The following is a 12634-nucleotide window of genomic DNA, read 5'->3' as shown; positions in this document are numbered from 1 at the left end:
TATACTCAAAGCTATGAGACAAGAAAATTTGTTTGTGATCTCAAGTGAAACAGAGCGTTTGTTCACCATTACGGGTGAGCGAGAAATATGGCATAACAGATATGGTCATTTAAACTATCAAAGTTTAAGTCAGTTAGTTCAGCATGATATGGTTCGTGGAATGCCATCAATTAAAAGCAGCGAAAAAGTTCATTGCGACACATGCATGGTAAGCAAAATACATACTTTGCCATTCTCAAGTTCTGAGAGTCGTGCTACAGAGTTGTTGGAGCTGATTCATAGCGACGTATGCGGCACTATCAATGTAAGCTCACTAGGTGGCTCCAGATATTTCCTTACTTTTATCGATGATAATTCAAGGCAGATATTTGTATATTTTTTGAAGGCTAAGTCAGAAGTTTTTGACAAGTTCAAGGTTTTCAAGAAACAGGTGGAACGATAAACTGGACGTAACATTAAGGTGTTACGCAGTGATAATGGCCGCGAATATGTGAATGGAGAGTTTACAGATTATTTGCAGCAACACGGTATTTGTCGGGAGTTGTCGGTTCCATATACACCGCAACAAAATGGTGTCGCCGAACGTGCAAATCGCACATTGGTTGAAATGGCGCGTTCAATGCTGGTTCATGCTGGCCTCAGCTCGAATTTGTGGGCGGAAGCAGTTGCGACTGCAGCATATATTAGAAACAGGTGTCCATCAAAAGCTATTGGTAACAAAACCCCGTATGAAATTTGGAACGGAAGAAAACCTTATGTTGGTCATTTGCGCATATTTGGCTCAAAGGCTGTTGCTTTGAACAAAGTCCGTAAGGGAAAATTTGATGCTAAAGGTGAGAATTTGTTAATGGTGGGTTATTCCATGGTATCTAAAGCGTATCGACTGTATAATGCTAAAACGCAGAAGGTAATTGAGAGTCGAGATGTTCTATTTAATGAGAATATGCAAAAAGAGGCAGCTAATGACAGTTTCCAATTTTATATTGAGACCGCCGAATTTCAAAGTCCGAATCAAAAAGAAGAGAGCCAAGGTGAAGGTATTTCTGATGGTGTTGAAAGTGATTGTGAAAATGTCCAAGAAGAAAATTTTGACACAGCGGAAGAAGACGAAGAAAGTGACGAAGGTAGTGGTACTCCAAAAATTGGTCCAGGTAGACCAAGACTTATTCGTGGTAATAGAGGTCGTCCTAAGAAACAGTATAATATTCTGAGTAGTGCAGTAAATGAAGATATTCCACAGACCTATGCAGAGGCTATTTCGAGCACAAAATGTGAAGAATGGAAGCAAGCAATGCAAGTTGAATTAACGGCACTTGAAAAAAATGGAACATGGACACAAGTTGAATTGCCACCAGGTGAGTCAGTAATTGGTTCTAAATGGGTTTACACCATTAAGCGAGATAAGGACGGGAATATTGTAAGATATAAGGCGCGATTGGTAGCCAAAGGATGTTCTCAAAAATGGGTTGTAAATTATAATGAAACATTTGCGCCTGTATGTAGATTTGAAACAATTCGATTGATTTTTGCTCTCGCTGTAGAGCTAAAATTATATATGCATCAAATTGACGTGACCACGGCGTATCTTAATAGCGACTTACGAGATACTGTTTTTATCAAACAACCGGAAGGTTTTGTTTGCGGCGATAATCCTCGTAATGTGTTGAAACTGAATAAGGCCATATACGGTTTGAAACAGTCAGGAAGGGAGTGGAATGCGAAACTGGACACCACTCTGCGTGAGATCGGCTTTATTCCTTGCAACAATGAGCCGTGTTTATATCGACAACACGGAAATCAAAATTTGAATCTAATTTTGGTTTATGTAGATGACATTATCATCGCAAGTCAAACGAAAAAAGACTTATTACATATTAAAAAAAAATATTACCGAGAGATTCAAAAGCGTAGACGGTGGTCCTCTAAATTCGTTTTTGGGAATGGACATTCAACGTGAAGGTGAGCGTGGTAATATAATGGTAAGCCAGACGTATTATATAAAAGAACTGTTAAAAGAGCATGGTATTGAGAGCTGTAGACCTGCAGCGACACCGCTTGACGCTGGATATCAAGTTGTGTGTAATAACGATACATGTAAGAAGGTAGATTTAAAGACTTATCAATCTTCGGTGGGTGCGTTGATGTGGCTAGGACTTACAACAAGACCTGATATTTTGCATTCAGTTGCGAAACTTGCACAGCGTTGTACAAATCCACATATTGAGCATATGGCAGGAGTGAAACATGTTTTGAGATATTTGGCCACAACAATCGACAAAAAGTTAACCTATGAAGCTACTGGAAAGGCTTTGATAGGTTATGTGGATGCTGACTGGGGTGGTGATCAGTCTGATCGCAAGTCATATACGGGTTATGTTTTTTGTTTAGCAAATGGCCCAATTTCATGGAAGTCAGAAAAGCAGCACAGCGTAGCTCTTAGTAGCACGGAAGCGGAGTATATGGCGCTATCATCAGCAGTCAAAGAAGCGATTCATTTGAGGAGATTAATCATAGAAATGGGATGTGGCGAAGAAAGTACACCAACAACAATTTTGAATGATAATCTTAGCGCTCAGCAACTAGCAAAGAATCCAGTACATCACGCACGTAGCAAGCACATAGATATCAGATATCATTTCATTAGAGAAATCATAAAGAAAGGCGATGTTTGTTTGAACTATCTTTCGACAGATTCTATGTTAGCAGATATTTTCACAAAAAATATGTCAAAAGGAAAACATTTACAATTTGTACAATCATTGAATTTAAAATAATTATTGTATTGAGGAAGGGTGTTAAAAAATGTACCTATATACTTTGCACTTTCGTACTTGAGTTACAATACTATAATTACATCTTAGTAAGCAATGTTTTTCCTGAATGACTTTTGTACAAAATTAATAAGATTTTTTCAGTCAATAAAAATTCATTCACTGCGTTTAAACAAATCGTTTTTCATCACTATATCCGTAAGCATTTTGTGAAATTTGAAGCTTCTAGCTGTTAAAAAGGGGCAGAAATTGCGCAAAGTTTCTTATATGAACAATCGGTTGTATGAGATATATACTATATATACCATCGATCTCTATGATTTTTTCAGACAACAATATATGCTATATACGTAAGCATTTGGTGAAATTTGAAGCTTCTAGCTGTTAAAATGGGGTAGAAATTGCGAAAAGTTTCTTATCTGAACAATCGGTTGTATGAGATATATACTATATATACAACCGATCTCTATGATTTTTTCAGACAACAATATATGCTATATACGTAAGCAATCGGTGAAATTTGAAGCTTATAGCTGTTAAAATGGGGTAGAAATTGCGAAAAGTTTCTTATCTGAACAATCGGTTGTATGAGATATATACTATATATACAACCGATCTCTATGATTTTTTCAGACAACAATACATGCTATATACGTAAGCAATCGGTGAAATTTGAAGCTTATAGCTGTTAAAATGGGGTAGAAATTGCGAAAAGTTTCTTATCTGAACAATCGGTTGTATGAGATATATACTATATATACAACCGATCTCTATGATTTTTTCAGACAACAATATATGCTATATACGTAAGTATTTGGTGCAATTTGAAGCTTTTAGCTGTTAAAATGGGGCTAAAATTTGCCAAAAATATATATATATATACTATATATATATACTATATATATATACTATATATACCACCATATATATACTACATATACCACCGATCTTTATGATTTTTTCAGACAACAATATATGCTATATACCTAAGCATTCGTTGAAATTTGAAGCCTCTAGCTCTTAAAATGGGGCAGTAATTACGAAAAGTTCCTTATCTGAACAATCGGTTGTGGGGGATATATACTATATATACGACCGATCTCATCAATTTTTTCAGGCAACAATATGTGCAATATACGAAAGTATATGGTGAAGTTTGAAGCTTCAATCTGTTAAATTGGGTAAGATATTACAAAAATCCTCTTTTTCTGAAAAATCGGTTGTATGGAGGATATATGCTATAGTGGTCCGATCCGGTCGGTTCCGACAAATGTCTAATCGGACACCCAAATACACCCGCTCACCAAATTTTATCAAGATATCTCAAAAATTGAGGGACTAGTTTGCATACAAACAGACAGACGGACAGACGGACATGGCTAAATCAACTCAGCTCTTCAACCTGATTATTTCGGTATACTTAATGGTGGGTCTATCTATTTTCCTTTAAGGACTTACAATTTTCGGTTTCGTGACGAAATTAATATACCATTTCATTTTCATGAAAGGTATAAAAACAGGTAGGTACTTTGTGTGAGGATGCAAAGTTTCTGGTTTTTTGTGGTCTGCGTGTAAAAACTATGACTACGAATCACGTATTTCAACAATATATGACGTAAACGTAACTATTTGATGAAATTTGATGAATTTTGAAGCTTCTAGCCGTAAAAAGGGGGCAAAAATTAGAGTTTATATGGGGTATATAATATATATACCACCGATCTCTATGATTTTTTCAGACAACAATATAATCTATATACGTAAGCATATGGTGAAACTTGAATCGTCTAGCTGTTAAAAAGGGGCAGAAATTGCGCAAAGTTTCTTAACTGAACAATCGGTTGTATGAGATATATACTATATATACCATCGATCTCAATGATTTTTTCAGACAACAATATATGCTATACACGTAAGCATTTGGGGAAATTTGAAGCTTCTAGCTGTTAAAATGGGGAAGAAATTGCGCAAATTTTCTTATCTAAGCAATCGGTTGTATGGGATATATACTATATATACCACCGGTATCTATGATTTTTTCAGACAACAATATATGCTATACACGTAAGAATTTAGTGAAATTTGAACATATCTAAACGATTTTTAAGATAAATATAAAATAAAAAATAGGTAGGTAATCTGTGTGAGGATGCAAAGCTTCACGTTTTTTGTGGTCTGCATGTAAAAACTATGACTACGAATCACGTATTTCAAAAATATATGACGTAAACGTAACTATTTGATGAAATATGATGAATTTTGAAGCTTCTAGCCGTAAAAAAGGGGCAAAAATGACAGTTTGTATGAAGTGTATAATATATATACCACCGATCTCTATAATTTTTTCAGACAACAATATATGCTATATCCGTAAGCATTTTGTGAAATTTGAAGCTTCTAGCTGTTAAAAAGGGGCAGAAATTGCGCAAAGTTTCTTATCTGAACAATCGGTTGTATGAGATATATACTATATATACCATCGATCTCTATGATTTTTTTAGACAACAATATATGCTATATACGTAAGCATTTGGTGAAATTTGAAGCTTCTAGCTGTTAAAATGGGGTAGAAATTGCGAAAAGTTTCTTATCTGAACAATCGGTTGTATGAGGTATATACTATATATACAACCGATCTCTATGATTTTTTCAGACAACAATATATGCTATATACGTAAGCAATCGGTGAAATTTGAAGCTTATAGCTGTTAAAATGGGGTAGAAATTGCGAAAAGTTTCTTATCTGAACAATCGGTTGTATGAGATATATACTATATATACAACCGATCTCTATTATTTTTTCAGACAACAATACATGCTATATACGTAAGCAATCGGTGAAATTTGAAGCTTATAGCTGTTAAAATGGGGTAGAAATTGCGAAAAGTTTCTTATCTGAACAATCGGTTGTATGAGATATATACTATATATACAACCGATCTCTATGATTTTTTCAGACAACAATATATGCTATATACGTAAGTATTTGGTGAAATTTGAAGCTTTTAGCTGTTAAAATGGGGCTAAAATTTGCCAAAAATATATATATATATATACTATATATATATACTATATATACCACCATATATATATACTACATATACCACCGATCTTTATGATTTTTTCAGACAACAATATATGCTATATACCTAAGCATTCGTTGAAATTTGAAGCCTCTAGCTCTTAAAATGGGGCAGTAATTATGAAAAGTTCCTTATCTGAACAATCGGTTGTGGGGGATATATACTATATATACGACCGATCTCATCAATTTTTACAGGCAACAATATGTGCAATATACGAAAGTATATGGTGAAGTTTGAAGCTTCAATCTGTTAAATTGGGTAAGATATTACAAAAATCCTCTTTTTCTGAAAAATCGGTTGTATGGAGGATATATGCTATAGTGGTCCGATCCGGTCGGTTCCGACAAATGTCTAATCGGACACCCAAATACACCCGCTCACCAAATTTTATCAAGATATCTCAAAAATTGAGGGACTAGTATGCATACAAACAGACAGACGGACAGACGGACAGACGGACATGGCTAAATCAACACAGCTCTTCAACCTGATTATTTCGGTATACTTAATGGTGGGTCTATCTATTTTCCTTTAAGGACTTACAATTTTCGGTTTCGTGACGAAATTAATATACCATTTCATTTTCATGAAAGGTATAAAAACAGGTAGGTACTTTGTGTGAGGATGCAAAGTTTCTGGTTTTTTGTGGTCTGCGTGTAAAAACTATGACTACGAATCACGTATTTCAACAATATATGACGTAAACGTAACTATTTGATGAAATTTGATGAATTTTGAAGCTTCTAGCCGTAAAAAGGGGGCAAAAATTAGAGTTTATATGGGGTATATAATATATATACCACCGATCTCTATGATTTTTTCAGACAACAATATAATCTATATACGTAAGCATATGGTGAAACTTGAAGCGTCTAGCTGTTAAAAAGGGGCAGAAATTGCGCAAAGTTTCTTAACTGAACAATCGGTTGTATGAGATATATACTATATATACCATCGATCTCAATGATTTTTTCAGACAACAATATATGCTATACACGTAAGCATTTGGGGAAATTTGAAGCTTCTAGCTGTTAAAATGGGGAAGAAATTGCGCAAATTTTCTTATCTAAGCAATCGGTTGTATGGGATATATACTATATATACCACCGGTATCTATGATTTTTTCAGACAACAATATATGCTATACACGTAAGCATTTAGTGAAATTTGAACATATCTAAACGATTTTTAAGATAAATATAAAATAAAAAATAGGTAGGTAATCTGTGTGAGGATGCAAAGCTTCACGTTTTTTGTGGTCTGCATGTAAAAACTATGACTACGAATCACGTATTTCAAAAATATATGACGTAAACGTAACTATTTGATGAAATATGATGAATTTTGAAGCTTCTAGCCGTAAAAAAGGGGCAAAAATGACAGTTTGTATGAAGTGTATAATATATATACCACCGATCTCTATAATTTTTTCAGACAACAATATATGCTATATCCGTAAGCATTTCGTGAAATTTGAAGCTTCTAGCTGTTAAAAAGGGGCAGAAATTGCGCAAAGTTTCTTATCTGAACAATCGGTTGTATGAGATATATACTATATATACCATCGATCTCTATGATTTTTTCAGACAACAATATATGCTATATACGTAAGCATTTGGTGAAATTTGAAGCTTCTAGCTGTTAAAATGGGGTAGAAATTGCGAAAAGTTTCTTATCTGAACAATCGGTTGTATGAGATATATACTATATATACAACCGATCTCTATGATTTTTTCAGACAACAATATATGCTATATACGTAAGCAATCGGTGAAATTTGAAGCTTATAGCTGTTAAAATGGGGTAGAAATTGCGAAAAGTTTCTTATCTGAACAATCGGTTGTATGAGATATATACTATATATACAACCGATCTCTATGATTTTTTCAGACAACAATATATGCTATATACGTAAGCAATCGGTGAAATTTGAAGCTTATAGCTGTTAAAATGGGGTAGAAATTGCGAAAAGTTTCTTATCTGAACAATCGGTTGTATGAGATATATACTATATATACAACCGATCTCTATGATTTTTTCAGACAACAATATATGCTATATACGTAAGTATTTGGTGAAATTTGAAGCTTTTAGCTGTTAAAATGGGGCTAAAATTTGCCAAAAATATATATATATATACTATATATATATACTATATATACCACCATATATATACTATATATACCACCGATCTTTATGATTTTTTCAGACAACAATATATGCTATATACCTAAGCATTCGTTGAAATTTGAAGCCTCTAGCTCTTAAAATGGGGCAGTAATTACGAAAAGTTCCTTATCTGAACAATCGGTTGTGGGGGATATATACTATATATACGACCGATCTCATCAATTTTTTCAGGCAACAATATGTGCAATATACGAAAGTATATGGTGAAGTTTGAAGCTTCAATCTGTTAAATTGGGTAAGATATTACAAAAATCCTCTTTTTCTGAAAAATCGGTTGTATGGAGGATATATGCTATAGTGGTCCGATCCGGTCGGTTCCGACAAATGTCTAATCGGACACCCAAATACACCCGCTCACCAAATTTTATCAAGATATCTCAAAAATTGAGGGACTAGTTTGCATACAAACGGACAGACGGACAGACGGACAGACGGACATGGCTAAATCAACTCAGCTCTTCAACCTGATTATTTCGGTATACTTAATGGTGGGTCTATCTATTTTCCTTTAAGGACTTACAATTTTCGGTTTCGTGACGAAATTAATATACCATTTCATTTTCATGAAAGGTATAAAAATAGGTAGGTAATCTGTGTGAGGATGCAAAGCTTCACGTTTTTTGTGGTCTGCATGTAAAAACTATGACTACGAATCACGTAATTCAAAAATATATGACGTAAACGTAACTATTTGATGAAATATGATGAATTTTGAAGCTTCTAGCCGTAAAAAAGGGGCAAAAATGACAGTTTGTATGAAGTGTATAATATATATACCACCGATCTCTATAATTTTTTCAGACAACAATATATGCTATATCCGTAAGCATTTTGTGAAATTTGAAGCTTCTAGCTGTTAAAAAGGGGCAGAAATTGCGCAAAGTTTCTTATCTGAACAATCGGTTGTATGAGATATATACTATATATACCATCGATCTCTATGATTTTTTCAGACAACAATATATGCTATATACGTAAGCATTTGGTGAAATTTGAAGCTTCTAGCTGTTAAAATGGGGTAGAAATTGCGAAAAGTTTCTTATCTGAACAATCGGTTGTATGAGATATATACTATATATACAACCGATCTCTATGATTTTTTCAGACAACAATATATGCTATATACGTAAGCAATCGGTGAAATTTGAAGCTTATAGCTGTTAAAATGGGGTAGAAATTGCGAAAAGTTTCTTATCTGAACAATCGGTTGTATGAGATATATACTATATATACAACCGATCTCTATGATTTTTTCAGACAACAATATATGCTATATACGTAAGCAATCGGTGAAATTTGAAGCTTATAGCTGTTAAAATGAGGTAGAAATTGCGAAAAGTTTCTTATCTGAACAATCGGTTGTATGAGATATATACTATATATACAACCGATCTCTATGATTTTTTCAGACAACAATATATGCTATATACGTAAGTATTTGGTGAAATTTGAAGCTTTTAGCTGTTAAAATGGGGCTAAAATTTGCCAAAAATATATATATATATACTATATATATATACTATATATACCACCATATATATACTATATATACCACCGATCTTAATGATTTTTTCAGACAACAATATATGCTATATACCTAAGCATTCGTTGAAATTTGAAGCCTCTAGCTCTTAAAATGGGGCAGTAATTACGAAAAGTTCCTTATCTGAACAATCGGTTGTGGGGGATATATACTATATATACGACCGATCTCATCAATTTTTTCAGGCAACAATATGTGCAATATACGAAAGTATATGGTGAAGTTTGAAGCTTCAATCTGTTAAATTGGGTAAGATATTACAAAAATCCTCTTTTTCTGAAAAATCGGTTGTATGGAGGATATATGCTATAGTGGTCCGATCCGGTCGGTTCCGACAAATGTCTAATCGGACACCCAAATACACCCGCTCACCAAATTTTATCAAGATATCTCAAAAATTGAGGGACTAGTTTGCATACAAACAGACAGACGGACAGACGGACAGACGGACATGGCTAAATCAACTCAGCTCTTCAACCTGATTATTTCGGTATACTTAATGGTGGGTCTATCTATTTTCCTTTAAGGACTTACAATTTTCGGTTTCGTGACGAAATTAATATACCATTTCATTTTCATGAAAGGTATAAAAAGGGTATGATCAGCTATCCCATGCTGCCACCTTGTATCGTTCCGCCATGGCCAGAACAAACTTTTTATGCTCAGTTGAGCAGAGCTCACAGAGTATATTAAGTTTGATTGGATAACGGTTGGTTGTACATATATAAAGGAATCAAGATAGATATAGACTTCCATATATCAAAATAATTAGGATCGAAAAAAAATTTGAGTGAGCCATGTCCGTCCGCCCGTCCGTCCGTCCGTCCGTCCGTTAACACGATAACTTGAGTAAATTTTGAGGTATCTTGATGAAATTTGGTATGTAGGTTCCTGAGCACTCATCTCAGATCGCTATTTGAAATGAACGATATCGGACTATAACCACGCCCACTTTTTCGATATCGAAAATTTCGAAAAACAGAAAAATTGCGATAATTCATTACAAAAGACAGATAAAGCGACGAAACTTGGTAGATGAGTTTAACTTATGACGCAGAATAGAAAATTAGTGAAATTTTGGACAATGGGCGTGGCACCGCCCACTTTTAAAAGAAGGTAATTTAAAATTTTGCAAGCTGTAATTTGGCAGTCGTTGAAGATATCATGATTGAATTTGGCAGGAACGTTACTCCTATTACTATATGTACGCTTAACAAAAACTAGCAAAATCGGAGAAGGACCACGCCCACTTTTAAAAAAAAATTTTTTTTAAGTAAAATTTTAAATAAAAATGTAATATCTTTACAGTATATAAGTAAATTATGTCAACAGTCAACTCCAGTAATGATATAGTGCAACAAAATACAAAAATAAAAGAAAATTTTAAAATGGGCGTGGCTCCGCCCTTTTTCATTTAATTTGTCTAGGATACTTTTAACGCCATAAGTCGAACAAAAATTAACCAATCCTTTTGAAATTTGGTAGGGGCATAGATTTTAACTCTTTTCTGTGAAAATGGGCGAAATCGGTTGATGCAAAGCCCACTTTTTATACACAGTCGTCCGTCTGTCCTTCCGCATGGCCGTTAACACGATAACTTGATCAAAAATCGACATATCTTTAAAGAACTTAGTTCGCGTGCTTACTTGTACTCACTTTATCTTGGTATGAAAAATGAACGAAATCCGACTATGACCACGCCACTTTTTCGATATCGAAAATTACGAAAAATGAAAAAATGCCATAATTCTATACCAAATACGAAAAAAGCGATGAAACATGGTAAGGTAATTGGATTGTTTTATTGAAGCGAAATATAACTTTAGAAAAAACTTTATAAAATGGTTGTGACACCTACCATATTAAGTAGAAGAAAATGAAAAAGTTCTGCAGGGCGAAATAAAAAACCCTTAAAATCTTGGCAGGTATTACATATATAAATAAATTAGCGGTATCCAACAGATGATGTTCTGGGTCACACTGGTCCACATTTTGGTCGATATCTGGAAAACGCCTTCACATATACAACTACCACCACTCCCTTTTAAAACTCTCATTAATACCTTTAATTTGATACCCATATCGTACAAACTCATTCTAGAGTCACCCCTGGTCCACCTTTATGGCGATATCTCGAAAAGGCGTCCACCTATAGAACTAAGGCCCACTCCCTTTTAAAATACTCATTAACTCCTTTCGTTTGATACCCATATTGCACAAACGAATTCTAGAGTCACCCCTGGCCCACCTTTATGGCGATATCTCGAAACGGCGTCCACCTATGGAACTAAGGATTACTCCCTTTTAAAATACTCATTAGAACCTTTCTTTTGGTACCCATATTGTACAAACAAATTCTAGTGTCACCCCTGGTCCACCTTTATGGCGATATTTCGAAAATGCGACCACCTATACAACAACCACCACTCCCTTTTAAAACCCTCATTAATACCTTTAATTTGATACCCATATCGTACAAACACATTCTAGAGTCACCCCTGGTCCACCTTTATGGCGATATTTCGAAACGGCGTCCAACTATAGAACTAAGGCCCACTCCCTTTTAAAATACTCATTAAGACCTTTCATTTGATACCCATATCGTACAAACACATTCTAGAGTCACCCCTGGTCCACCTTTATGGCGATATTTCGAAACGGCGTCCAACTATAGAACTAAGGCCCACTCCCTTTTAAAATACTCATTAAGACCTTTCATTTGATACCCATATCGTACAAATATATTCTAAAGTCACCCCTGGTCCACCTTTATGGCGATATCTCGAAAAGGCGAACACCTATAGAACGAAGGCCCACTCCCTTTTAAAAATACTCATTAACAACTTTCATTTGATACCCATATCGTACTAACAAAATCTAGAGACACCCCTGGTCCACCTTTATTGCGATATCTCGAAACGGCGTCCACCTATGGAACTAAGGATTACTCCCTTTTAAAATACTCATTAAGTCCTTTCTTTTGATACCCATATTGTACAAACAAATTCTAGAGTCACCCCTGGTCCACCTTTATGGCGATATTT

Source organism: Eurosta solidaginis, chromosome 1, assembly GCF_040869045.1.
Source record: "Eurosta solidaginis isolate ZX-2024a chromosome 1, ASM4086904v1, whole genome shotgun sequence".
Classification (NCBI taxonomy): Eukaryota; Metazoa; Arthropoda; class Insecta; order Diptera; family Tephritidae; genus Eurosta; species Eurosta solidaginis.
Note: the sequence above shows the minus strand (reverse complement) of the source record.